This window comes from Pygocentrus nattereri, chromosome 29, assembly GCF_015220715.1.
Source record: "Pygocentrus nattereri isolate fPygNat1 chromosome 29, fPygNat1.pri, whole genome shotgun sequence".
NCBI lineage: Eukaryota > Metazoa > Chordata > Actinopteri > Characiformes > Serrasalmidae > Pygocentrus > Pygocentrus nattereri.
In genome coordinates, this window is record NC_051239.1 from 15,865,304 (window position 1) to 15,889,494 (window position 24,191).

Below are 24,191 nucleotides of genomic sequence, written 5' to 3' on the forward strand. Positions count from 1 at the left end.
CTATCTCACTTGTGTAAAGTAAAAACCTACAGCCAAACAAGCCCTTAGCACACAAGAGCGGACACCCCATGTGTACGGTCATGACACCCAATTTTCCTACAACATGGACCTGTGAGCTGAGTAAACGAATAATGTGTCTCTTTCGAAGGATGTTTATGGGCTGCCAGACTTAGGATTGTCATTTGCCACCGCTGCCAGGGTGGGCTACTTATATTTAAACAGGTTGATTAAGAACACTTGCTCGTGAAGCTTCAGTATGGAATCCAAGAGTATGGAGATGCAGGGGATTGAACCCTGGACCTCATACATGCAAAGCATGCGCTCTACCACTGAGCTACATCCCCTCCAGCAAATGCACGTAGCATGACCTACAAGGCAGAAACAAAGCAAAGCTTGCATTGGGGAAAAATCACTCAACGAGCGTGGATACTCCTACGGTGCTTTTTCATGTTTTTTTTTTTTTTCTTCCAGTGGCCCCGAAAAAGGCACGAACGGGGCTCGAACCCGTGATCTTCGGTTTACAAGACCGACGCCTTGCCACTTGGCCATCGCGCCTCCATGGGTCGCTTTTGATGGGGCACGCACCATGGGGCAAACTTGCCTGTGAGCCACTGGCAGCAAAGCGCACAAGCCTGAAAAGGCTTATGGGCCAAAAAAGGCACGGACGGGGGTTGAACCCGTGATCTTCGGTTTACGAGACCGACGCCTTACCACTTGGCCACCATGCCAATGATGCCTTTCCAGCGGTCTTGTAAGCAATGAGGATTCTGCTTAAGAAGTCACATGTGCAATGGCCTAGTCACCATAAGAAACCCTTGTTAAATAGCATATTGAGCCGTATTTCAAGAATGGGCCTACCTGATTCATGACAACACATGTAACATTTGCACATCCAGCTTGGGCTCCCTCAAGACATGTGTCACAATTGTTCTAAGCTTAAAGTTTTTGTCATGGTCCAGGTACACTTTGAGCAGACAGTTATTAAGATTGAGCTTACAGCAGGATTGTCCAATCTTATCCACAAAAGGCCAGTATGGCTGCAGGTTTTCATTTCAACAAAGCAGGAGATCAGTGATCAGCAGTTTGAAAACTGAGAGCAAGTGGATTCAGGTGTTAAACAAGCTGTTAGCCATCTTGGGCAATACATCACACCCACTGCATGCTACACTGCAATAACAGAGAAACATATTCAGTGGCAGACTGTTACAAGCGCACTGTGTTAAGGTGCATCTTGCTAGATCTTTCTCCCCACTGCTACTCGGCTGTATGGTGCATATAGTATCTATCTACTTATATTTAAACGGGTTGATTTAAAATACATGTTCGTGAAGCTTCAGTATGGAATCCAAGAGTATGGAGATGCAGGGGATTGAACCCTGGACCTCATACATGCAAAGCATGCGCTCTACCACTGAGCTACATCCCCACCTTGAGATAGCCAGATGCAAAGTGAAGCCTGCCATGGAGAAACATTGTGGCACAAAAAATAGGGTACTCCAGTCTAATTTGGTATAGTTCACGTCCAGCAGCCTCTCAAAGGCATGAATAGGTCTGATCGAGTAAATCTCCATGTGATCTATGTTGTTTTAAAGTAGAACAGGCACGCTGCAGCAAAGCTCACTATAACCATCCTTACAACTGCTGCCATGCTTTAAATGCGGTTTTGCAAACCATAAGCGTGTCTCGTTGGAGATGCTGGGGATTGAACCCAGGACCTCATACATGCGAAGCATGCGCTCTACCACTGAGCTACATCCCCTTCTCATGACAGCCAGGCAATAACGTGGACAGACAATGCTGCAAAAGAATGGTCATGACAGAGAACACGGTTTATGGTCATGGAACTCAAGCAAAAGCTACAGAAGGGGGACGGTTTAAACAACGATTTTTGCTATCTATCTATCTATCTATCTATCTATCTATCTATCTATCTATCTATCTATCTATCTATCTATCTATCTATCTATCTATCTATCTATCTCACTTGTGTAAAGTAAAAACCTACAGCCAAACAAGCCCTTAGCACACAAGAGCGGACACCCCATGTGTACGGTCATGACACCCAATTTTCCTACAACATGGACCTGTGAGCTGAGTAAACGAATAATGTGTCTCTTTCGAAGGATGTTTATGGGCTGCCAGACTTAGGATTGTCATTTGCCACCGCTGCCAGGGTGGGCTACTTATATTTAAACAGGTTGATTAAGAACACTTGCTCGTGAAGCTTCAGTATGGAATCCAAGAGTATGGAGATGCAGGGGATTGAACCCTGGACCTCATACATGCAAAGCATGCGCTCTACCACTGAGCTACATCCCCTCCAGCAAATGCACGTAGCATGACCTACAAGGCAGAAACAAAGCAAAGCTTGCATTGGGGAAAAATCACTCAACGAGCGTGGATACTCCTACGGTGCTTTTTCATGTTTTTTTTTTTTTCTTCCAGTGGCCCCGAAAAAGGCACGAACGGGGCTCGAACCCGTGATCTTCGGTTTACAAGACCGACGCCTTGCCACTTGGCCATCGCGCCTCCATGGGTCGCTTTTGATGGGGCACGCACCATGGGGCAAACTTGCCTGTGAGCCACTGGCAGCAAAGCGCACAAGCCTGAAAAGGCTTATGGGCCAAAAAAGGCACGGACGGGGGTTGAACCCGTGATCTTCGGTTTACGAGACCGACGCCTTACCACTTGGCCACCATGCCAATGATGCCTTTCCAGCGGTCTTGTAAGCAATGAGGATTCTGCTTAAGAAGTCACATGTGCAATGGCCTAGTCACCATAAGAAACCCTTGTTAAATAGCATATTGAGCCGTATTTCAAGAATGGGCCTACCTGATTCATGACAACACATGTAACATTTGCACATCCAGCTTGGGCTCCCTCAAGACATGTGTCACAATTGTTCTAAGCTTAAAGTTTTTGTCATGGTCCAGGTACACTTTGAGCAGACAGTTATTAAGATTGAGCTTACAGCAGGATTGTCCAATCTTATCCACAAAAGGCCAGTATGGCTGCAGGTTTTCATTTCAACAAAGCAGGAGATCAGTGATCAGCAGTTTGAAAACTGAGAGCAAGTGGATTCAGGTGTTAAACAAGCTGTTAGCCATCTTGGGCAATACATCACACCCACTGCATGCTACACTGCAATAACAGAGAAACATATTCAGTGGCAGACTGTTACAAGCGCACTGTGTTAAGGTGCATCTTGCTAGATCTTTCTCCCCACTGCTACTCGGCTGTATGGTGCATATAGTATCTATCTACTTATATTTAAACGGGTTGATTTAAAATACATGTTCGTGAAGCTTCAGTATGGAATCCAAGAGTATGGAGATGCAGGGGATTGAACCCTGGACCTCATACATGCAAAGCATGCGCTCTACCACTGAGCTACATCCCCACCTTGAGATAGCCAGATGCAAAGTGAAGCCTGCCATGGAGAAACATTGTGGCACAAAAATAGGGTACTCCAGTCTAATTTGGTATAGTTCACGTCCAGCAGCCTCTCAAAGGCATGAATAGGTCTGATCGAGTAAATCTCCGTGTGATCTATGTTGTTTTAAAGTAGAACAGGCACGCTGCAGCAAAGCTCACTATAACCATCCTTACAACTGCTGCCATGCTTTAAATGCGGTTTTGCAAACCATAAGCGTGTCTCGTTGGAGATGCTGGGGATTGAACCCAGGACCTCATACATGCGAAGCATGCGCTCTACCACTGAGCTACATCCCCTTCTCATGACAGCCAGGCAATAACGTGGACAGACAATGCTGCAAAAGAATGGTCATGACAGAACACGGTTTATGGTCATGGAACTCAAGCAAAAGCTACAGAAGGGGGACGGTTTAAACAACGATTTTTGCTATCTATCTATCTATCTATCTATCTATCTATCTATCTATCTATCTATCTATCTATCTATCTATCTATCTATCTCACTTGTGTAAAGTAAAAACCTACAGCCAAACAAGCCCTTAGCACACAAGAGCGGACACCCCATGTGTACGGTCATGACACCCAATTTTCCTACAACATGGACTTGTGAGCTGAGTAAACGAATAATGTGTCTCTTTCGAAGGATGTTTATGGGCTGCCAGACTTAGGATTGTCATTTGGGCTACTTATATTTAAACAGGTTGATTAAGAACACTTGCTCGTGAAGCTTCAGTATGGAATCCAAGAGTATGGAGATGCAGGGGATTGAACCCTGGACCTCATACATGCAAAGCATGCGCTCTACCACTGAGCTACATCCCCTCCAGCAAATGCATGTAGCATGACCTACAAGGCAGAAACAAAGCAAAGCTTGCATTGGGGAAAAATCACTCAACGAGCGTGGATACTCCTACGGTGCTTTTTCATGTTTTTTTTTTCTTCCAGTGGCCCCGAAAAAGGCACGAACGGGGCTCGAACCCGTGATCTTCGGTTTACAAGACCGACGCCTTGCCACTTGGCCATCGCGCCTCCATGGGTCGCTTTTGATGGGGCACGCACCATGGGGCAAACTTGCCTGTGAGCCACTGGCAGCAAAGCGCACAAGCCTGAAAAGGCTTATGGGCCAAAAAAGGCACGGACGGGGGTTGAACCCGTGATCTTCGGTTTACGAGACCGACGCCTTACCACTTGGCCACCATGCCAATGATGCCTTTCCAGCGGTCTTGTAAGCAATGAGGATTCTGCTTAAGAAGTCACATGTGCAATGGCCTAGTCACCATAAGAAACCCTTGTTAAATAGCATATTGAGCCGTATTTCAAGAATGGGCCTACCTGATTCATGACAACACATGTAACATTTGCACATCCAGCTTGGGCTCCCTCAAGACATGTGTCACAATTGTTCTAAGCTTAAAGTTTTTGTCATGGTCCAGGTACACTTTGAGCAGACAGTTATTAAGATTGAGCTTACAGCAGGATTGTCCAATCTTATCCACAAAAGGCCAGTATGGCTGCAGGTTTTCATTTCAACAAAGCAGGAGATCAGTGATCAGCAGTTTGAAAACTGAGAGCAAGTGGATTCAGGTGTTAAACAAGCTGTTAGCCATCTTGGGCAATACATCACACCCACTGCATGCTACACTGCAATAACAGAGAAGCATATTCAGTGGCAGACTGTTACAAGCGCACTGTGTTAAGGTGCATCTTGCTAGATCTTTCTCCCCACTGCTACTCGGCTGTATGGTGCATATAGTATCTATCTACTTATATTTAAACGGGTTGATTTAAAATACATGTTCGTGAAGCTTCAGTATGGAATCCAAGAGTATGGAGATGCAGGGGACTGAACCCTGGACCTCATACATGCAAAGCATGCGCTCTACCACTGAGCTACATCCCCACCTTGAGATAGCCAGATGCAAAGTGAAGCCTGCCATGGAGAAACATTGTGGCACAAAAATAGGGTACTCCAGTCTAATTTGGTATAGTTCACGTCCAGCAGCCTCTCAAAGGCATGAATAGGTCTGATCGAGTAAATCTCCGTGTGATCTATGTTGTTTTAAAGTAGAACAGGCACGCTGCAGCAAAGCTCACTATAACCATCCTTACAACTGCTGCCATGCTTTAAATGCGGTTTTGCAAACCATAAGCGTGTCTCGTTGGAGATGCTGGGGATTGAACCCAGGACCTCATACATGCGAAGCATGCGCTCTACCACTGAGCTACATCCCCTTCTCATGAGAGCCAGGCAATAACGTGGACAGACAATGCTGCAAAAGAATGGTCATGACAGAGAACACGGTTTATGGTCATGGAACTCAAGCAAAAGCTACAGAAGGGGGACGGTTTAAACAACGATTTTTGCTATCTATCTATCTATCTATCTATCTATCTATCTCACTTGTGTAAAGTAAAAACCTACAGCCAAACAAGCCCTTAGCACACAAGAGCGGACACCCCATGTGTACGGTCATGACACCCAATTTTCCTACAACATGGACCTGTGAGCTGAGTAAACGAATAATGTGTCTCTTTCGAAGGATGTTTATGGGCTGCCAGGGTGGGCTACTTATATTTAAACAGGTTGATTAAGAACACTTGCTCGTGAAGCTTCAGTATGGAATCCAAGAGTATGGAGATGCAGGGGATTGAACCCTGGACCTCATACATGCAAAGCATGCGCTCTACCACTGAGCTACATCCCCTCCAGCAAATGCACGTAGCATGACCTACAAGGCAGAAACAAAGCAAAGCTTGCATTGGGGAAAAATCACTCAACGAGCGTGGATACTCCTACGGTGCTTTTTCATGTTTTTTTTTTTCTTCCAGTGGCCCCGAAAAAGGCACGAACGGGGCTCGAACCCGTGATCTTCGGTTTACAAGACCGACGCCTTGCCACTTGGCCATCGCGCCTCCATGGGTCGCTTTTGATGGGGCACGCACCATGGGGCAAACTTGCCTGTGAGCCACTGGCAGCAAAGCGCACAAGCCTGAAAAGGCTTATGGGCCAAAAAAGGCACGGACGGGGGTTGAACCCGTGATCTTCGGTTTACGAGACCGACGCCTTACCACTTGGCCACCATGCCAATGATGCCTTTCCAGCGGTCTTGTAAGCAATGAGGATTCTGCTTAAGAAGTCACATGTGCAATGGCCTAGTCACCATAAGAAACCCTTGTTAAATAGCATATTGAGCCGTATTTCAAGAATGGGCCTACCTGATTCATGACAACACATGTAACATTTGCACATCCAGCTTGGGCTCCCTCAAGACATGTGTCACAATTGTTCTAAGCTTAAAGTTTTTGTCATGGTCCAGGTACACTTTGAGCAGACAGTTATTAAGATTGAGCTTACAGCAGGATTGTCCAATCTTATCCACAAAAGGCCAGTATGGCTGCAGGTTTTCATTTCAACAAAGCAGGAGATCAGTGATCAGCAGTTTGAAAACTGAGAGCAAGTGGATTCAGGTGTTAAACAAGCTGTTAGCCATCTTGGGCAATACATCACACCCACTGCATGCTACACTGCAATAACAGAGAAACATATTCAGTGGCAGACTGTTACAAGCGCACTGTGTTAAGGTGCATCTTGCTAGATCTTTCTCCCCACTGCTACTCGGCTGTATGGTGCATATAGTATCTATCTACTTATATTTAAACGGGTTGATTTAAAATACATGTTCGTGAAGCTTCAGTATGGAATCCAAGAGTATGGAGATGCAGGGGACTGAACCCTGGACCTCATACATGCAAAGCATGCGCTCTACCACTGAGCTACATCCCCACCTTGAGATAGCCAGATGCAAAGTGAAGCCTGCCATGGAGAAACATTGTGGCACAAAAAATAGGGTACTCCAGTCTAATTTGGTATAGTTCACGTCCAGCAGCCTCTCAAAGGCATGAATAGGTCTGATCGAGTAAATCTCCATGTGATCTATGTTGTTTTAAAGTAGAACAGGCACGCTGCAGCAAAGCTCACTATAACCATCCTTACAACTGCTGCCATGCTTTAAATGCGGTTTTGCAAACCATAAGCGTGTCTCGTTGGAGATGCTGGGGATTGAACCCAGGACCTCATACATGCGAAGCATGCGCTCTACCACTGAGCTACATCCCCTTCTCATGAGAGCCAGGCAATAACGTGGACAGACAATGCTGCAAAAGAATGGTCATGACAGAGAACACGGTTTATGGTCATGGAACTCAAGCAAAAGCTACAGAAGGGGGACGGTTTAAACAACGATTTTTGCTATCTATCTATCTATCTATCTATCTATCTATCTATCTATCTATCTATCTATCTATCTATCTATCTCACTTGTGTAAAGTAAAAACCTACAGCCAAACAAGCCCTTAGCACACAAGAGCGGACACCCCATGTGTACGGTCATGACACCCAATTTTCCTACAACATGGACCTGTGAGCTGAGTAAACGAATAATGTGTCTCTTTCGAAGGATGTTTATGGGCTGCCAGACTTAGGATTGTCATTTGCCACCGCTGCCAGGGTGGGCTACTTATATTTAAACAGGTTGATTAAGAACACTTGCTCGTGAAGCTTCAGTATGGAATCCAAGAGTATGGAGATGCAGGGGATTGAACCCTGGACCTCATACATGCAAAGCATGCGCTCTACCACTGAGCTACATCCCCTCCAGCAAATGCACGTAGCATGACCTACAAGGCAGAAACAAAGCAAAGCTTGCATTGGGGAAAAATCACTCAACGAGCGTGGATACTCCTACGGTGCTTTTTCATGTTTTTTTTTTTCTTCCAGTGGCCCCGAAAAAGGCACGAACGGGGCTCGAACCCGTGATCTTCGGTTTACAAGACCGACGCCTTGCCACTTGGCCATCGCGCCTCCATGGGTCGCTTTTGATGGGGCACGCACCATGGGGCAAACTTGCCTGTGAGCCACTGGCAGCAAAGCGCACAAGCCTGAAAAGGCTTATGGGCCAAAAAAGGCACGGACGGGGGTTGAACCCGTGATCTTCGGTTTACGAGACCGACGCCTTACCACTTGGCCACCATGCCAATGATGCCTTTCCAGCGGTCTTGTAAGCAATGAGGATTCTGCTTAAGAAGTCACATGTGCAATGGCCTAGTCACCATAAGAAACCCTTGTTAAAAAGCATATTGAGCCGTATTTCAAGAATGGGCCTACCTGATTCATGACAACACATGTAACATTTGCACATCCAGCTTGGGCTCCCTCAAGACATGTGTCACAATTGTTCTAAGCTTAAAGTTTTTGTCATGGTCCAGGTACACTTTGAGCAGACAGTTATTAAGATTGAGCTTACAGCAGGATTGTCCAATCTTATCCACAAAAGGCCAGTATGGCTGCAGGTTTTCATTTCAACAAAGCAGGAGATCAGTGATCAGCAGTTTGAAAACTGAGAGCAAGTGGATTCAGGTGTTAAACAAGCTGTTAGCCATCTTGGGCAATACATCACACCCACTGCATGCTACACTGCAATAACAGAGAAACATATTCAGTGGCAGACTGTTACAAGCGCACTGTGTTAAGGTGCATCTTGCTAGATCTTTCTCCCCACTGCTACTCGGCTGTATGGTGCATATAGTATCTATCTACTTATATTTAAACGGGTTGATTTAAAATACATGTTCGTGAAGCTTCAGTATGGAATCCAAGAGTATGGAGATGCAGGGGACTGAACCCTGGACCTCATACATGCAAAGCATGCGCTCTACCACTGAGCTACATCCCCACCTTGAGATAGCCAGATGCAAAGTGAAGCCTGCCATGGAGAAACATTGTGGCACAAAAATAGGGTACTCCAGTCTAATTTGGTATAGTTCACGTCCAGCAGCCTCTCAAAGGCATGAATAGGTCTGATCGAGTAAATCTCCATGTGATCTATGTTGTTTTAAAGTAGAACAGGCACGCTGCAGCAAAGCTCACTATAACCATCCTTACAACTGCTGCCATGCTTTAAATGCGGTTTTGCAAACCATAAGCGTGTCTCGTTGGAGATGCTGGGGATTGAACCCAGGACCTCATACATGCGAAGCATGCGCTCTACCACTGAGCTACATCCCCTTCTCATGAGAGCCAGGCAATAACGTGGACAGACAATGCTGCAAAAGAATGGTCATGACAGAGAACACGGTTTATGGTCATGGAACTCAAGCAAAAGCTACAGAAGGGGGACGGTTTAAACAACGATTTTTGCTATCTATCTATCTATCTATCTATCTATCTATCTATCTATCTATCTATCTATCTATCTATCTATCTATCTCACTTGTGTAAAGTAAAAACCTACAGCCAAACAAGCCCTTAGCACACAAGAGCGGACACCCCATGTGTACGGTCATGACACCCAATTTTCCTACAACATGGACCTGTGAGCTGAGTAAACGAATAATGTGTCTCTTTCGAAGGATGTTTATGGGCTGCCAGACTTAGGATTGTCATTTGCCACCGCTGCCAGGGTGGGCTACTTATATTTAAACAGGTTGATTAAGAACACTTGCTCGTGAAGCTTCAGTATGGAATCCAAGAGTATGGAGATGCAGGGGATTGAACCCTGGACCTCATACATGCAAAGCATGCGCTCTACCACTGAGCTACATCCCCTCCAGCAAATGCACGTAGCATGACCTACAAGGCAGAAACAAAGCAAAGCTTGCATTGGGGAAAAATCACTCAACGAGCGTGGATACTCCTACGGTGCTTTTTCATGTTTTTTTTTTTTCTTCCAGTGGCCCCGAAAAAGGCACGAACGGGGCTCGAACCCGTGATCTTCGGTTTACAAGACCGACGCCTTGCCACTTGGCCATCGCGCCTCCATGGGTCGCTTTTGATGGGGCACGCACCATGGGGCAAACTTGCCTGTGAGCCACTGGCAGCAAAGCGCACAAGCCTGAAAAGGCTTATGGGCCAAAAAAGGCACGGACGGGGGTTGAACCCGTGATCTTCGGTTTACGACACCGACGCCTTAACACTTGGCCACCATGCCAATGATACGTTTCCAGCGGTCTTGTAAGCAATGAGGATTCTGCTTAAGAAGTCACATGTGCAATGGCCTAGTCACCATAAGAAACCCTTGTTAAATAGCATATTGAGCCGTATTTCAAGAATGGGCCTACCTGATTCATGACAACACATGTAACATTTGCACATCCAGCTTGGGCTCCCTCAAGACATGTGTCACAATTGTTCTAAGCTTAAAGTTTTTGTCATGGTCCAGGTACACTTTGAGCAGACAGTTATTAAGATTGAGCTTACAGCAGGATTGTCCAATCTTATCCACAAAAGGCCAGTATGGCTGCAGGTTTTCATTTCAACAAAGCAGGAGATCAGTGATCAGCAGTTTGAAAACTGAGAGCAAGTGGATTCAGGTGTTAAACAAGCTGTTAGCCATCTTGGGCAATACATCACACCCACTGCATGCTACACTGCAATAACAGAGAAGCATATTCAGTGGCAGACTGTTACAAGCGCACTGTGTTAAGGTGCATCTTGCTAGATCTTTCTCCCCACTGCTACTCGGCTGTATGGTGCATATAGTATCTATCTACTTATATTTAAACGGGTTGATTTAAAATACATGTTCGTGAAGCTTCAGTATGGAATCCAAGAGTATGGAGATGCAGGGGATTGAACCCTGGACCTCATACATGCAAAGCATGCGCTCTACCACTGAGCTACATCCCCACCTTGAGATAGCCAGATGCAAAGTGAAGCCTGCCATGGAGAAACATTGTGGCACAAAAAATAGGGTACTCCAGTCTAATTTGGTATAGTTCACGTCCAGCAGCCTCTCAAAGGCATGAATAGGTCTGATCGAGTAAATCTCCATGTGATCTATGTTGTTTTAAAGTAGAACAGGCACGCTGCAGCAAAGCTCACTATAACCATCCTTACAACTGCTGCCATGCTTTAAATGCGGTTTTGCAAACCATAAGCGTGTCTCGTTGGAGATGCTGGGGATTGAACCCAGGACCTCATACATGCGAAGCATGCGCTCTACCACTGAGCTACATCCCCTTCTCATGAGAGCCAGGCAATAACGTGGACAGACAATGCTGCAAAAGAATGGTCATGACAGAGAACACGGTTTATGGTCATGGAACTCAAGCAAAAGCTACAGAAGGGGGACGGTTTAAACAACGATTTTTGCTATCTATCTATCTATCTATCTATCTATCTATCTATCTATCTATCTATCTATCTATCTATCTATCTATCTATCTATCTCACTTGTGTAAAGTAAAAACCTACAGCCAAACAAGCCCTTAGCACACAAGAGCGGACACCCCATGTGTACGGTCATGACACCCAATTTTCCTACAACATGGACCTGTGAGCTGAGTAAACGAATAATGTGTCTCTTTCGAAGGATGTTTATGGGCTGCCAGACTTAGGATTGTCATTTGCCACCGCTGCCAGGGTGGGCTACTTATATTTAAACAGGTTGATTAAGAACACTTGCTCGTGAAGCTTCAGTATGGAATCCAAGAGTATGGAGATGCAGGGGATTGAACCCTGGACCTCATACATGCAAAGCATGCGCTCTACCACTGAGCTACATCCCCTCCAGCAAATGCACGTAGCATGACCTACAAGGCAGAAACAAAGCAAAGCTTGCATTGGGGAAAAATCACTCAACGAGCGTGGATACTCCTACGGTGCTTTTTCATGTTTTTTTTTTTTCTTCCAGTGGCCCCGAAAAAGGCACGAACGGGGCTCGAACCCGTGATCTTCGGTTTACAAGACCGACGCCTTGCCACTTGGCCATCGCGCCTCCATGGGTCGCTTTTGATGGGGCACGCACCATGGGGCAAACTTGCCTGTGAGCCACTGGCAGCAAAGCGCACAAGCCTGAAAAGGCTTATGGGCCAAAAAAGGCACGGACGGGGGTTGAACCCGTGATCTTCGGTTTACGAGACCGACGCCTTACCACTTGGCCACCATGCCAATGATGCCTTTCCAGCGGTCTTGTAAGCAATGAGGATTCTGCTTAAGAAGTCACATGTGCAATGGCCTAGTCACCATAAGAAACCCTTGTTAAATAGCATATTGAGCCGTATTTCAAGAATGGGCCTACCTGATTCATGACAACACATGTAACATTTGCACATCCAGCTTGGGCTCCCCCAAGACATGTGTCACAATTGTTCTAAGCTTAAAGTTTTTGTCATGGTCCAGGTACACTTTGAGCAGACAGTTATTAAGATTGAGCTTACAGCAGGATTGTCCAATCTTATCCACAAAAGGCCAGTATGGCTGCAGGTTTTCATTTCAACAAAGCAGGAGATCAGTGATCAGCAGTTTGAAAACTGAGAGCAAGTGGATTCAGGTGTTAAACAAGCTGTTAGCCATCTTGGGCAATACATCACACCCACTGCATGCTACACTGCAATAACAGAGAAGCATATTCAGTGGCAGACTGTTACAAGCGCACTGTGTTAAGGTGCATCTTGCTAGATCTTTCTCCCCACTGCTACTCGGCTGTATGGTGCATATAGTATGTATCTACTTATATTTAAACGGGTTGATTTAAAATACATGTTCGTGAAGCTTCAGTATGGAATCCAAGAGTATGGAGATGCAGGGGATTGAACCCTGGACCTCATACATGCAAAGCATGCGCTCTACCACTGAGCTACATCCCCACCTTGAGATAGCCAGATGCAAAGTGAAGCCAGCCATGGAGAAACATTGTGGCACAAAAATAGGGTACTCCAGGGTATAGTTCACGTCCAGCAGCCTCTCAAAGGCATGAATAGGTCTGATCGAGTAAATCTCCATGTGATCTATGTTGTTTTAAAGTAGAACAGGCACGCTGCAGCAAAGCTCACTATAACCATCCTTACAACTGCTGCCATGCTTTAAATGCGGTTTTGCAAACCATAAGCGTGTCTCGTTGGAGATGCTGGGGATTGAACCCAGGACCTCATACATGCGAAGCATGCGCTCTACCACTGAGCTACACCCCCTTCTCATGACAGCCAGGCAATAACGTGGACAGACAATGCTGCAAAAGAATGGTCATGACAGAGAACACGGTTTATGGTCATGGAACTCAAGCAAAAGCTACAGAAGGGGGACGGTTTAAACAACGATTTTTGCTATCTATCTATCTATCTATCTATCTATCTATCTATCTATCTATCTATCTATCTATCTATCTATCTATCTATCTCACTTGTGTAAAGTAAAAACCTCCAGCCAAACAAGCCCTTAGCACACAAGAACGGACACCCCATGTGTACGGTCATGACACCCAATTTTCCTACAACAAGGACCTGTGAGCTGAGCAAACGAATAATGTGTCTCTTTCGAAGGATGTTTATGGGCTGCCAGACTTAGGATTGTCATTTGCCACCGCTGCCAGGGTGGGCTACTTATATTTAAACAGGTTGATTTAAAATACATGTTCGTGAAGCTTCAGTATGGAATCCAAGAGTATGGAGATGCAGGGGATTGAACCCTGGACCTCATACATGCAAAGCATGCGCTCTACCACTGAGCTACATCCCCTCCAGCAAATGCACGTAGCATGACCTACAAGGCAGAAACAAAGCAAAGCTTGCATTGGGGAAAAATCACTCAACGAGCGTGGATACTCCTACGGTGCTTTTTCATGTTTTTTTTTTTCTTCCAGTGGCCCCGAAAAAGGCACGAACGGGGCTCGAACCCGTGATCTTCGATTTACAAGACCGACGCCTTGCCACTTGGCCATCGCGCCTCCATGGGTCGCTTTTGATGGGGCACGCACCATGGGGCAAACTTGCCTGTGAGCCACTGGCAGCAAAGCGCACAAGCCTGAAAAGGCTTATGGGCCAAAAAAGGCACGGACGGGGGTTGAACCCGTGATCTTCGGTTTACGAGACCGACGCCTTACCACTTGACCACCATGCCAATGATGCCTTTCCAGCGGTCTTGTAAGCAATGAGGATTCTGCTTAAGAAGTCACATGTGCAATGGCCTAGTCACCATAAGAAACCCTTGTTAAAAAGCATATTGAGCCGTATTTCAAGAATGGGCCTACCTGATTCATGACAACACATGTAACATTTGCACATCCAGCTTGGGCTCCCTCAAGACATGTGTCACAATTGTTCTAAGCTTAAAGTTTTTGTCATGGTCCAGGTACACTTTGAGCAGACAGTTATTAAGATTGAGCTTACAGCAGGATTGTCCAATCTTATCCACAAAAGGCCAGTATGGCTGCAGGTTTTCATTTCAACAAAGCAGGAGATCAGTGATCAGCAGTTTGAAAACTGAGAGCAAGTGGATTCAGGTGTTAAACAAGCTGTTAGCCATCTTGGGCAATACATCACACCCACTGCATGCTACACTGCAATAACAGAGAAACATATTCAGTGGCAGACTGTTACAAGCGCACTGTGTTAAGGTGCATCTTGCTAGATCTTTCTCCCCACTGCTACTCGGCTGTATGGTGCATATAGTATGTATCTACTTATATTTAAACGGGTTGATTTAAAATACATGTTCGTGAAGCTTCAGTATGGAATCCAAGAGTATGGAGATGCAGGGGATTGAACCCTGGACCTCATACATGCAAAGCATGCGCTCTACCACTGAGCTACATCCCCACCTTGAGATAGCCAGATGCAAAGTGAAGCCTGCCATGGAGAAACATTGTGGCACAAAAATAGGGTACTCCAGTCTAATTTGGTATAGTTCACGTCCAGCAGCCTCTCAAAGGCATGAATAGGTCTGATCGAGTAAATCTCCAGTGTGATCTATGTTGTTTTAAAGTAGAACAGGCACGCTGCAGCAAAGCTCACTATAACCATCCTTACAACTGCTGCCATGCTTTAAATGCGGTTTTGCAAACCATAAGCGTGTCTCGTTGGAGATGCTGGGGATTGAACCCAGGACCTCATACATGCGAAGCATGCGCTCTACCACTGAGCTACATCCCCTTCTCATGAGAGCCAGGCAATAACGTGGACAGACAATGCTGCAAAAGAATGGTCATGACAGAGAACACGGTTTATGGTCATGGAACTCAAGCAAAAGCTACAGAAGGGGGACGGTTTAAACAACGATTTTTGCTATCTATCTATCTATCTATCTATCTATCTATCTATCTATCTATCTATCTATCTATCTATCTATCTATCTATCTCACTTGTGTAAAGTAAAAACCTACAGCCAAACAAGCCCTTAGCACACAAGAGCGGACACCCCATGTGTACGGTCATGACACCCAATTTTCCTACAACATGGACCTGTGAGCTGAGTAAACGAATAATGTGTCTCTTTCGAAGGATGTTTATGGGCTGCCAGACTTAGGATTGTCATTTGCCACCGCTGCCAGGGTGGGCTACTTATATTTAAACAGGTTGATTAAGAACACTTGCTCGTGAAGCTTCAGTATGGAATCCAAGAGTATGGAGATGCAGGGGATTGAACCCTGGACCTCATACATGCAAAGCATGCGCTCTACCACTGAGCTACATCCCCTCCAGCAAATGCACGTAGCATGACCTACAAGGCAGAAACAAAGCAAAGCTTGCATTGGGGAAAAATCACTCAACGAGCGTGGATACTCCTACGGTGCTTTTTCATGTTTTTTTTTTTCTTCCAGTGGCCCCGAAAAAGGCACGAACGGGGCTCGAACCCGTGATCTTCGGTTTACAAGACCGACGCCTTGCCACTTGGCCATCGCGCCTCCATGGGTCGCTTTTGATGGGGCACGCACCATGGGGCAAACTTGCCTGTGAGCCACTGGCAGCAAAGCGCACAAGCCTGAAAAGGCTTATGGGCCAAAAAAGGCACGGACGGGGGTTGAATCCGTGATCTTCGGTTTACGAGACCGACGCCTTACCACTTGGCCACCATGCCAATGATGCCTTTCCAGCGGTCTTGTAAGCAATGAGGATTCTGCTTAAGAAGTCACATGTGCAATGGCCTAGTCACCATAAGAAACCCTTGTTAAATAGCATATTGAGCCATATTTCAAGAATGGGCCTACCTGATTCATGACAACACATGTAACATTTGCACATCCAGCTTGGGCTCCCTCAAGACATGTGTCACAATTGTTCTAAGCTTAAAGTTTTTGTCATGGTCCAGGTACACTTTGAGCAGACAGTTATTAAGATTGAGCTTACAGCAGGATTGTCCAATCTTATCCACAAAAGGCCAGTATGGCTGCAGGTTTTCATTTCAACAAAGCAGGAGATCAGTGATCAGCAGTTTGAAAACTGAGAGCAAGTGGATTCAGGTGTTAAACAAGCTGTTAGCCATCTTGGGCAATACATCACACCCACTGCATGCTACACTGCAATAACAGAGAAACATATTCAGTGGCAGACTGTTACAAGCGCACTGTGTTAAGGTGCATCTTGCTAGATCTTTCTCCCCACTGCTACTCGGCTGTATGGTGCATATAGTATCTATCTACTTATATTTAAACGGGTTGATTTAAAATACATGTTTGTGAAGCTTCAGTATGGAATCCAAGAGTATGGAGATGCAGAGTATTGAACCCTGGACCTCATACATGCAAAGCATGCGCTCTACCACTGAGCTACATCCCCACCTTGAGATAGCCAGATGCAAAGTGAAGCCTGCCATGGAGAAACATTGTGGCACAAAAATAGGGTACTCCAGTCTAATTTGGTATAGTTCACGTCCAGCAGCCTCTCAAAGGCATGAATAGGTCTGATCGAGTAAATCTCCGTGTGATCTATGTTGTTTTAAAGTAGAAGAGGCACGCTGCAGCAAAGCTCACTATAACCATCCTTACAACTGCTGCCATGCTTTAAATGCGGTTTTGCAAACCATAAGCGTGTCTCGTTGGAGATGCTGGGGATTGAACCCAGGACCTCATACATGCGAAGCATGCGCTCTACCACTGAGCTACATCCCCTTCTCATGAGAGCCAGGCAATAACGTGGACAGACAATGCTGCAAAAGAATGGTCATGACAGAGAACACGGTTTATGGTCATGGAACTCAAGCAAAAGCTACAGAAGGGGGACGGTTTAAACAACGATTTTTGCTATCTATCTATCTATCTATCTATCTATCTATCTATCTATCTATCTATCTATCTATCTATCTATCTATCTATCTCACTTGTGTAAAGTAAAAACCTACAGCCAAACAAGCCCTTAGCACACAAGAGCGGACACCCCATGTGTACGGTCATGACACCCAATTTTCCTACAACATGGACCTGTGAGCTGAGCAAACGAATAATGTGTCTCTTTCGAGGGATGTTTATGGGCTGCCAGACTTAGGATTGTCATTTGCCACCGCTGCCAGGGTGGGCTACTTATATTTAAACAGGATGATTAAGAACACTTGCTCGTGAAGCTTCAGTATGGAATCCAAGAGTATGGAGATGCAGGGTATTGAACCCTGGACCTCATACATGCAAAGCATGCGCTCTACCACTGAGCGACATCCCCTCCAGCAAATGCACGTAGCATGACCTAAAGGCAGAAACAAAGCAAAGCTTGCATTGGGGAAAAAACACTCAACGAGCGTGGATACTCCTACGGTGCTTTTTCATGTTTTTTTTTTTTCTTCCAGTGGCCCCGAAAAAGGCACGAACGGGGCTCGAACCCGTGATCTTCGGTTTACAAGACCGACGCCTTGCCACTTGGCCATCGCGCCTCCATGGGTCGCTTTTGATGGGGCACGCACCATGGGGCAAACTTGCCTGTGAGCCACTGGCAGCAAAGCGCACAAGCCTGAAAAGGCTTATGGGCCAAAAAAGGCACGGACGGGGGTTGAACCCGTGATCTTCGGTTTACGAGACCGACGCCTTACCACTTGGCCACCATGCCAATGATGCCTTTCCAGCGGTCTTGTAAGCAATGAGGATTCTGCTTAAGAAGTCACATGTGCAATGGCCTAGTCACCATAAGAAACCCTTGTTAAATAGCATATTGAGCCGTATTTCAAGAATGGGCCTACCTGATTCATGACAACACATGTAACATTTGCACATCCAGCTTGGGCTCCCCCAAGACATGTGTCACAATTGTTCTAAGCTTAAAGTTTTTGTCATGGTCCAGGTACACTTTGAGCAGACAGTTATTAAGATTGAGCTTACAGCAGGATTGTCCAATCTTATCCACAAAAGGCCAGTATGGCTGCAGGTTTTCATTTCAACAAAGCAGGAGATCAGTGATCAGCAGTTTGAAAACTGAGAGCAAGTGGATTCAGGTGTTAAACAAGCTGTTAGCCATCTTGGGCAATACATCACACCCACTGCATGCTACACTGCAATAACAGAGAAGCATATTCAGTGGCAGACTGTTACAAGCGCACTGTGTTAAGGTGCATCTTGCTAGATCTTTCTCCCCACTGCTACTCGGCTGTATGGTGCATATAGTATGTATCTACTTATATTTAAACGGGTTGATTTAAAATACATGTTCGTGAAGCTTCAGTATGGAATCCAAGAGTATGGAGATGCAGGGGACTGAACCCTGGACCTCATACATGCAAAGCATGCGCTCTACCACTGAGCTACATCCCCACCTTGAGATAGCCAGATGCAAAGTGAAGCCTGCCATGGAGAAACATTGTGGCACAAAAATAGGGTACTCCAGTCTAATTTGGTATAGTTCACGTCCAGCAGCCTCTCAAAGGCATGAATAGGTCTGATCGAGTAAATCTCCGTGTGATCTATGTTGTTTTAAAGTAGAACAGGCACGCTGCAGCAAAGCTCACTATAACCATCCTTACAACTGCTGCCATGCTTTAAATGCGGTTTTGCAAACCATAAGCGTGTCTCGTTGGAGATGCTGGGGATTGAACCCAGGACCTCATACATGCGAAGCATGCGCTCTACCACTGAGCTACATCCCCTTCTCATGAGAGCCAGGCAATAACGTGGACAGACAATGCTGCAAAAGAATGGTCATGACAGAGAACACGGTTTATGGTCATGGAACTCAAGCAAAAGCTACAGAAGGGGGACGGTTTAAACAACGATTTTTGCTATCTATCTATCTATCTATCTATCTATCTATCTATCTATCTATCTATCTATCTATCTATCTATCTATCTATCTCACTTGTGTAAAGTAAAAACCTACAGCCAAACAAGCCCTTAGCACACAAGAGCGGACACCCCATGTGTACGGTCATGACACCCAATTTTCCTACAACATGGACTTGTGAGCTGAGTAAACGAATAATGTGTCTCTTTCGAAGGATGTTTATGGGCTGCCAGACTTAGGATTGTCATTTGCCACCGCTGCCAGGGTGGGCTACTTATATTTAAACAGGTTGATTAAGAACACTTGCTCGTGAAGCTTCAGTATGGAATCCAAGAGTATGGAGATGCAGGGGATTGAACCCTGGACCTCATACATGCAAAGCATGCGCTCTACCACTGAGCTACATCCCCTCCAGCAAATGCACGTAGCATGACCTACAAGGCAGAAACAAAGCAAAGCTTGCATTGGGGAAAAATCACTCAACGAGCGTGGATACTCCTACGGTGCTTTTTCATGTTTTTTTTTTTCTTCCAGTGGCCCCGAAAAAGGCACGAACGGGGCTCGAACCCGTGATCTTCGGTTTACAAGACCGACGCCTTGCCACTTGGCCATCGCGCCTCCATGGGTCGCTTTTGATGGGGCACGCACCATGGGGCAAACTTGCCTGTGAGCCACTGGCAGCAAAGCGCACAAGCCTGAAAAGGCTTATGGGCCAAAAAAGGCACGGACGGGGGTTGAACCCGTGATCTTCGGTTTACGAGACCGACGCCTTACCACTTGGCCACCATGCCAATGATACATTTCCAGCGGTCTTGTAAGCAATGAGGATTCTGCTTAAGAAGTCACATGTGCAATGGCCTAGTCACCATAAGAAACCCTTGTTAAATAGCATATTGAGCCGTATTTCAAGAATGGGCCTACCTGATTCATGACAACACATGTAACATTTGCACATCCAGCTTGGGCTCCCCCAAGACATGTGTCACAATTGTTCTAAGCTTAAAGTTTTTGTCATGGTCCAGGTACACTTTGAGCAGACAGTTATTAAGATTGAGCTTACAGCAGGATTGTCCAATCTTATCCACAAAAGGCCAGTATGGCTGCAGGTTTTCATTTCAACAAAGCAGGAGATCAGTGATCAGCAGTTTGAAAACTGAGAGCAAGTGGATTCAGGTGTTAAACAAGCTGTTAGCCATCTTGGGCAATACATCACACCCACTGCATGCTACACTGCAATAACAGAGAAGCATATTCAGTGGCAGACTGTTACAAGCGCACTGTGTTAAGGTGCATCTTGCTAGATCTTTCTCCCCACTGCTACTCGGCTGTATGGTGCATATAGTATCTATCTACTTATATTTAAACGGGTTGATTTAAAATACATGTTCGTGAAGCTTCAGTATGGAATCCAAGAGTATGGAGATGCAGGGGATTGAACCCTGGACCTCATACATGCAAAGCATGCGCTCTACCACTGAGCTACATCCCCACCTTGAGATAGCCAGATGCAAAGTGAAGCCTGCCATGGAGAAACATTGTGGCACAAAAATAGGGTACTCCAGTCTAATTTGGTATAGTTCACGTCCAGCAGCCTCTCAAAGGCATGAATAGGTCTGATCGAGTAAATCTCCGTGTGATCTATGTTGTTTTAAAGTAGAACAGGCACGCTGCAGCAAAGCTCACTATAACCATCCTTACAACTGCTGCCATGCTTTAAATGCGGTTTTGCAAACCATAAGCGTGTCTCGTTGGAGATGCTGGGGATTGAACCCAGGACCTCATACATGCGAAGCATGCGCTCTACCACTGAGCTACATCCCCTTCTCATGAGAGCCAGGCAATAACGTGGACAGACAATGCTGCAAAAGAATGGTCATGACAGAGAACACGGTTTATGGTCATGGAACTCAAGCAAAAGCTACAGAAGGGGGACGGTTTAAACAACGATTTTTGCTATCTATCTATCTATCTATCTATCTATCTATCTATCTATCTATCTATCTATCTATCTATCTATCTATCTATCTATCTATCTCACTTGTGTAAAGTAAAAACCTACAGCCAAACAAGCCCTTAGCACACAAGAGCGGACACCCCATGTGTACGGTCATGACACCCAATTTTCCTACAACATGGACCTGTGAGCTGAGTAAACGAATAATGTGTCTCTTTCGAAGGATGTTTATGGGCTGCCAGACTTAGGATTGTCATTTGCCACCGCTGCCAGGGTGGGCTACTTATATTTAAACAGGTTGATTAAGAACACTTGCTCGTGAAGCTTCAGTATGGAATCCAAGAGTATGGAGATGCAGGGGATTGAACCCTGGACCTCATACATGCAAAGCATGCGCTCTACCACTGAGCTACATCCCCTCCAGCAAATGCACGTAGCATGACCTACAAGGCAGAAACAAAGCAAAGCTTGCATTGGGGAAAAATCACTCAACGAGCGTGGATACTCCTACGGTGCTTTTTCATGTTTTTTTTTTTTCTTCCAGTGGCCCCGAAAAAGGCACGAACGGGGCTCGAACCCGTGATCTTCGGTTTACAAGACCGACGCCTTGCCACTTGGCCATCGCGCCTCCATGGGTCGCTTTTGATGGGGCACGCACCATGGGGCAAACTTGCCTGTGAGCCACTGGCAGCAAAGCGCACAAGCCTGAAAAGGCTTATGGGCCAAAAAAGGCACGGACGGGGGTTGAACCCGTGATCTTCGGTTTACGAGACCGACGCCTTACCACTTGGCCACCATGCCAATGATGCCTTTCCAGCGGTCTTGTAAGCAATGAGGATTCTGCTTAAGAAGTCACATGTGCAATGGCCTAGTCACCATAAGAAACCCTTGTTAAATAGCATATTGAGCCGTATTTCAAGAATGGGCCTACCTGATTCATGACAACACATGTAACATTTGCACATCCAGCTTGGGCTCCCTCAAGACATGTGTCACAATTGTTCTAAGCTTAAAGTTTTTGTCATGGTCCAGGTACACTTTGAGCAGACAGTTATTAAGATTGAGCTTACAGCAGGATTGTCCAATCTTATCCACAAAAGGCCAGTATGGCTGCAGGTTTTCATTTCAACAAAGCAGGAGATCAGTGATCAGCAGTTTGAAAACTGAGAGCAAGTGGATTCAGGTGTTAAACAAGCTGTTAGCCATCTTGGGCAATACATCACACCCACTGCATGCTACACTGCAATAACAGAGAAACATATTCAGTGGCAGACTGTTACAAGCGCACTGTGTTAAGCTGCATCTTGCTAGATCTTTCTCCCCACTGCTACTCGGCTGTATGGTGCATATAGTATGTATCTACTTATATTTAAACGGGTTGATTTAAAATACATGTTCGTGAAGCTTCAGTATGGAATCCAAGAGTATGGAGATGCAGGGGATTGAACCCTGGACCTCATACATGCAAAGCATGCGCTCTACCACTGAGCTACATCCCCACCTTGAGATAGCCAGATGCAAAGTGAAGCCTGCCATGGAGAAACATTGTGGCACAAAAATAGGGTACTCCAGTCTAATTTGGTATAGTTCACGTCCAGCAGCCTCTCAAAGGCATGAATAGGTCTGATCGAGTAAATCTCCGTGTGATCTATGTTGTTTTAAAGTAGAACAGGCACGCTGCAGCAAAGCTCACTATAACCATCCTTACAACTGCTGCCATGCTTTAAATGCGGTTTTGCAAACCATAAGCGTGTCTCGTTGGAGATGCTGGGGATTGAACCCAGGACCTCATACATGCGAAGCATGCGCTCTACCACTGAGCTACATCCCCTTCTCATGACAGCCAGGCAATAACGTGGACAGACAATGCTGCAAAAGAATGGTCATGACAGAGAACACGGTTTATGGTCATGGAACTCAAGCAAAAGCTACAGAAGGGGGACGGTTTAAACAACGATTTTTGCTATCTATCTATCTATCTATCTATCTATCTATCTATCTATCTATCTATCTATCTATCTATCTATCTATCTATCTCACTTGTGTAAAGTAAAAACCTACAGCCAAACAAGCCCTTAGCACACAAGAGCGGACACCCCATGTGTACGGTCATGACACCCAATTTTCCTACAACATGGACCTGTGAGCTGAGTAAACGAATAATGTGTCTCTTTCGAAGGATGTTTATGGGCTGCCAGACTTAGGATTGTCATTTGCCACCGCTGCCAGGGTGGGCTACTTATATTTAAACAGGTTGATTAAGAACACTTGCTCGTGAAGCTTCAGTATGGAATCCAAGAGTATGGAGATGCAGGGGATTGAACCCTGGACCTCATACATGCAAAGCATGCGCTCTACCACTGAGCTACATCCCCTCCAGCAAATGCACGTAGCATGACCTACAAGGCAGAAACAAAGCAAAGCTTGCATTGGGGAAAAATCACTCAACGAGCGTGGATACTCCTACGGTGCTTTTTCATGTTTTTTTTTTTTCTTCCAGTGGCCCCGAAAAAGGCACGAACGGGGCTCGAACCCGTGATCTTCGGTTTACAAGACCGACGCCTTGCCACTTGGCCATCGCGCCTCCATGGGTCGCTTTTGATGGGGCACGCACCATGGGGCAAACTTGCCTGTGAGCCACTGGCAGCAAAGCGCACAAGCCTGAAAAGGCTTATGGGCCAAAAAAGGCACGGACGGGGGTTGAACCCGTGATCTTCGGTTTACGAGACCGACGCCTTACCACTTGGCCACCATGCCAATGATGCCTTTCCAGCGGTCTTGTAAGCAATGAGGATTCTGCTTAAGAAGTCACATGTGCAATGGCCTAGTCACC

General features: G+C 45.8%; 1 protein-coding gene and 63 non-coding genes across 64 annotated transcripts in view; 1 reads left to right on the forward strand and 63 right to left on the reverse strand.

Annotated features, from left to right (window-relative positions):
- Positions 1–24,191, forward strand: part of LOC119262783 (ninjurin-1-like) — a 32,990-nt gene that overhangs the window by 6,529 nt on the left and 2,270 nt on the right. The window lies entirely within an intron of this gene.
- trnaa-ugc lies at positions 273–344 on the reverse strand. Its single transcript has one exon. It is a non-coding gene; the product is annotated as a tRNA-Ala (tRNA).
- trnat-ugu lies at positions 484–555 on the reverse strand. Its single transcript has one exon. It is a non-coding gene; the product is annotated as a tRNA-Thr (tRNA).
- On the reverse strand, positions 657–728 carry trnat-cgu. The gene has a single exon. It is a non-coding gene; the product is annotated as a tRNA-Thr (tRNA).
- Positions 1,355–1,426, reverse strand: trnaa-ugc. The gene has a single exon. It is a non-coding gene; the product is annotated as a tRNA-Ala (tRNA).
- trnaa-cgc lies at positions 1,688–1,759 on the reverse strand. Its single transcript has one exon. It is a non-coding gene; the product is annotated as a tRNA-Ala (tRNA).
- trnaa-ugc lies at positions 2,248–2,319 on the reverse strand. The gene has a single exon. It is a non-coding gene; the product is annotated as a tRNA-Ala (tRNA).
- On the reverse strand, positions 2,458–2,529 carry trnat-ugu. Its single transcript has one exon. It is a non-coding gene; the product is annotated as a tRNA-Thr (tRNA).
- Positions 2,631–2,702, reverse strand: trnat-cgu. Its single transcript has one exon. It is a non-coding gene; the product is annotated as a tRNA-Thr (tRNA).
- Positions 3,329–3,400, reverse strand: trnaa-ugc. Its single transcript has one exon. It is a non-coding gene; the product is annotated as a tRNA-Ala (tRNA).
- Positions 3,661–3,732, reverse strand: trnaa-cgc. Its single transcript has one exon. It is a non-coding gene; the product is annotated as a tRNA-Ala (tRNA).
- trnaa-ugc lies at positions 4,186–4,257 on the reverse strand. Its single transcript has one exon. It is a non-coding gene; the product is annotated as a tRNA-Ala (tRNA).
- Positions 4,393–4,464, reverse strand: trnat-ugu. The gene has a single exon. It is a non-coding gene; the product is annotated as a tRNA-Thr (tRNA).
- trnat-cgu lies at positions 4,566–4,637 on the reverse strand. Its single transcript has one exon. It is a non-coding gene; the product is annotated as a tRNA-Thr (tRNA).
- Positions 5,264–5,335, reverse strand: trnaa-ugc. Its single transcript has one exon. It is a non-coding gene; the product is annotated as a tRNA-Ala (tRNA).
- trnaa-cgc lies at positions 5,596–5,667 on the reverse strand. Its single transcript has one exon. It is a non-coding gene; the product is annotated as a tRNA-Ala (tRNA).
- trnaa-ugc lies at positions 6,069–6,140 on the reverse strand. The gene has a single exon. It is a non-coding gene; the product is annotated as a tRNA-Ala (tRNA).
- Positions 6,277–6,348, reverse strand: trnat-ugu. Its single transcript has one exon. It is a non-coding gene; the product is annotated as a tRNA-Thr (tRNA).
- Positions 6,450–6,521, reverse strand: trnat-cgu. Its single transcript has one exon. It is a non-coding gene; the product is annotated as a tRNA-Thr (tRNA).
- trnaa-ugc lies at positions 7,148–7,219 on the reverse strand. Its single transcript has one exon. It is a non-coding gene; the product is annotated as a tRNA-Ala (tRNA).
- trnaa-cgc lies at positions 7,481–7,552 on the reverse strand. The gene has a single exon. It is a non-coding gene; the product is annotated as a tRNA-Ala (tRNA).
- trnaa-ugc lies at positions 8,017–8,088 on the reverse strand. Its single transcript has one exon. It is a non-coding gene; the product is annotated as a tRNA-Ala (tRNA).
- Positions 8,225–8,296, reverse strand: trnat-ugu. Its single transcript has one exon. It is a non-coding gene; the product is annotated as a tRNA-Thr (tRNA).
- On the reverse strand, positions 8,398–8,469 carry trnat-cgu. The gene has a single exon. It is a non-coding gene; the product is annotated as a tRNA-Thr (tRNA).
- Positions 9,096–9,167, reverse strand: trnaa-ugc. Its single transcript has one exon. It is a non-coding gene; the product is annotated as a tRNA-Ala (tRNA).
- trnaa-cgc lies at positions 9,428–9,499 on the reverse strand. The gene has a single exon. It is a non-coding gene; the product is annotated as a tRNA-Ala (tRNA).
- On the reverse strand, positions 9,968–10,039 carry trnaa-ugc. Its single transcript has one exon. It is a non-coding gene; the product is annotated as a tRNA-Ala (tRNA).
- On the reverse strand, positions 10,177–10,248 carry trnat-ugu. The gene has a single exon. It is a non-coding gene; the product is annotated as a tRNA-Thr (tRNA).
- On the reverse strand, positions 10,350–10,421 carry trnat-cgu. Its single transcript has one exon. It is a non-coding gene; the product is annotated as a tRNA-Thr (tRNA).
- Positions 11,048–11,119, reverse strand: trnaa-ugc. The gene has a single exon. It is a non-coding gene; the product is annotated as a tRNA-Ala (tRNA).
- trnaa-cgc lies at positions 11,381–11,452 on the reverse strand. The gene has a single exon. It is a non-coding gene; the product is annotated as a tRNA-Ala (tRNA).
- trnaa-ugc lies at positions 11,929–12,000 on the reverse strand. The gene has a single exon. It is a non-coding gene; the product is annotated as a tRNA-Ala (tRNA).
- Positions 12,138–12,209, reverse strand: trnat-ugu. Its single transcript has one exon. It is a non-coding gene; the product is annotated as a tRNA-Thr (tRNA).
- Positions 12,311–12,382, reverse strand: trnat-cgu. The gene has a single exon. It is a non-coding gene; the product is annotated as a tRNA-Thr (tRNA).
- trnaa-ugc lies at positions 13,009–13,080 on the reverse strand. Its single transcript has one exon. It is a non-coding gene; the product is annotated as a tRNA-Ala (tRNA).
- On the reverse strand, positions 13,333–13,404 carry trnaa-cgc. Its single transcript has one exon. It is a non-coding gene; the product is annotated as a tRNA-Ala (tRNA).
- Positions 13,877–13,948, reverse strand: trnaa-ugc. Its single transcript has one exon. It is a non-coding gene; the product is annotated as a tRNA-Ala (tRNA).
- Positions 14,085–14,156, reverse strand: trnat-ugu. Its single transcript has one exon. It is a non-coding gene; the product is annotated as a tRNA-Thr (tRNA).
- On the reverse strand, positions 14,258–14,329 carry trnat-cgu. Its single transcript has one exon. It is a non-coding gene; the product is annotated as a tRNA-Thr (tRNA).
- Positions 14,956–15,027, reverse strand: trnaa-ugc. The gene has a single exon. It is a non-coding gene; the product is annotated as a tRNA-Ala (tRNA).
- Positions 15,289–15,360, reverse strand: trnaa-cgc. Its single transcript has one exon. It is a non-coding gene; the product is annotated as a tRNA-Ala (tRNA).
- Positions 15,833–15,904, reverse strand: trnaa-ugc. Its single transcript has one exon. It is a non-coding gene; the product is annotated as a tRNA-Ala (tRNA).
- Positions 16,041–16,112, reverse strand: trnat-ugu. The gene has a single exon. It is a non-coding gene; the product is annotated as a tRNA-Thr (tRNA).
- Positions 16,214–16,285, reverse strand: trnat-cgu. The gene has a single exon. It is a non-coding gene; the product is annotated as a tRNA-Thr (tRNA).
- Positions 16,912–16,983, reverse strand: trnaa-ugc. The gene has a single exon. It is a non-coding gene; the product is annotated as a tRNA-Ala (tRNA).
- Positions 17,244–17,315, reverse strand: trnaa-cgc. The gene has a single exon. It is a non-coding gene; the product is annotated as a tRNA-Ala (tRNA).
- On the reverse strand, positions 17,788–17,859 carry trnaa-ugc. Its single transcript has one exon. It is a non-coding gene; the product is annotated as a tRNA-Ala (tRNA).
- On the reverse strand, positions 17,996–18,067 carry trnat-ugu. Its single transcript has one exon. It is a non-coding gene; the product is annotated as a tRNA-Thr (tRNA).
- Positions 18,169–18,240, reverse strand: trnat-cgu. The gene has a single exon. It is a non-coding gene; the product is annotated as a tRNA-Thr (tRNA).
- On the reverse strand, positions 18,867–18,938 carry trnaa-ugc. The gene has a single exon. It is a non-coding gene; the product is annotated as a tRNA-Ala (tRNA).
- trnaa-cgc lies at positions 19,199–19,270 on the reverse strand. Its single transcript has one exon. It is a non-coding gene; the product is annotated as a tRNA-Ala (tRNA).
- On the reverse strand, positions 19,743–19,814 carry trnaa-ugc. Its single transcript has one exon. It is a non-coding gene; the product is annotated as a tRNA-Ala (tRNA).
- trnat-ugu lies at positions 19,951–20,022 on the reverse strand. The gene has a single exon. It is a non-coding gene; the product is annotated as a tRNA-Thr (tRNA).
- On the reverse strand, positions 20,124–20,195 carry trnat-cgu. The gene has a single exon. It is a non-coding gene; the product is annotated as a tRNA-Thr (tRNA).
- On the reverse strand, positions 20,822–20,893 carry trnaa-ugc. Its single transcript has one exon. It is a non-coding gene; the product is annotated as a tRNA-Ala (tRNA).
- Positions 21,154–21,225, reverse strand: trnaa-cgc. The gene has a single exon. It is a non-coding gene; the product is annotated as a tRNA-Ala (tRNA).
- On the reverse strand, positions 21,706–21,777 carry trnaa-ugc. The gene has a single exon. It is a non-coding gene; the product is annotated as a tRNA-Ala (tRNA).
- trnat-ugu lies at positions 21,915–21,986 on the reverse strand. Its single transcript has one exon. It is a non-coding gene; the product is annotated as a tRNA-Thr (tRNA).
- trnat-cgu lies at positions 22,088–22,159 on the reverse strand. The gene has a single exon. It is a non-coding gene; the product is annotated as a tRNA-Thr (tRNA).
- Positions 22,786–22,857, reverse strand: trnaa-ugc. The gene has a single exon. It is a non-coding gene; the product is annotated as a tRNA-Ala (tRNA).
- On the reverse strand, positions 23,118–23,189 carry trnaa-cgc. Its single transcript has one exon. It is a non-coding gene; the product is annotated as a tRNA-Ala (tRNA).
- trnaa-ugc lies at positions 23,662–23,733 on the reverse strand. Its single transcript has one exon. It is a non-coding gene; the product is annotated as a tRNA-Ala (tRNA).
- trnat-ugu lies at positions 23,871–23,942 on the reverse strand. Its single transcript has one exon. It is a non-coding gene; the product is annotated as a tRNA-Thr (tRNA).
- trnat-cgu lies at positions 24,044–24,115 on the reverse strand. Its single transcript has one exon. It is a non-coding gene; the product is annotated as a tRNA-Thr (tRNA).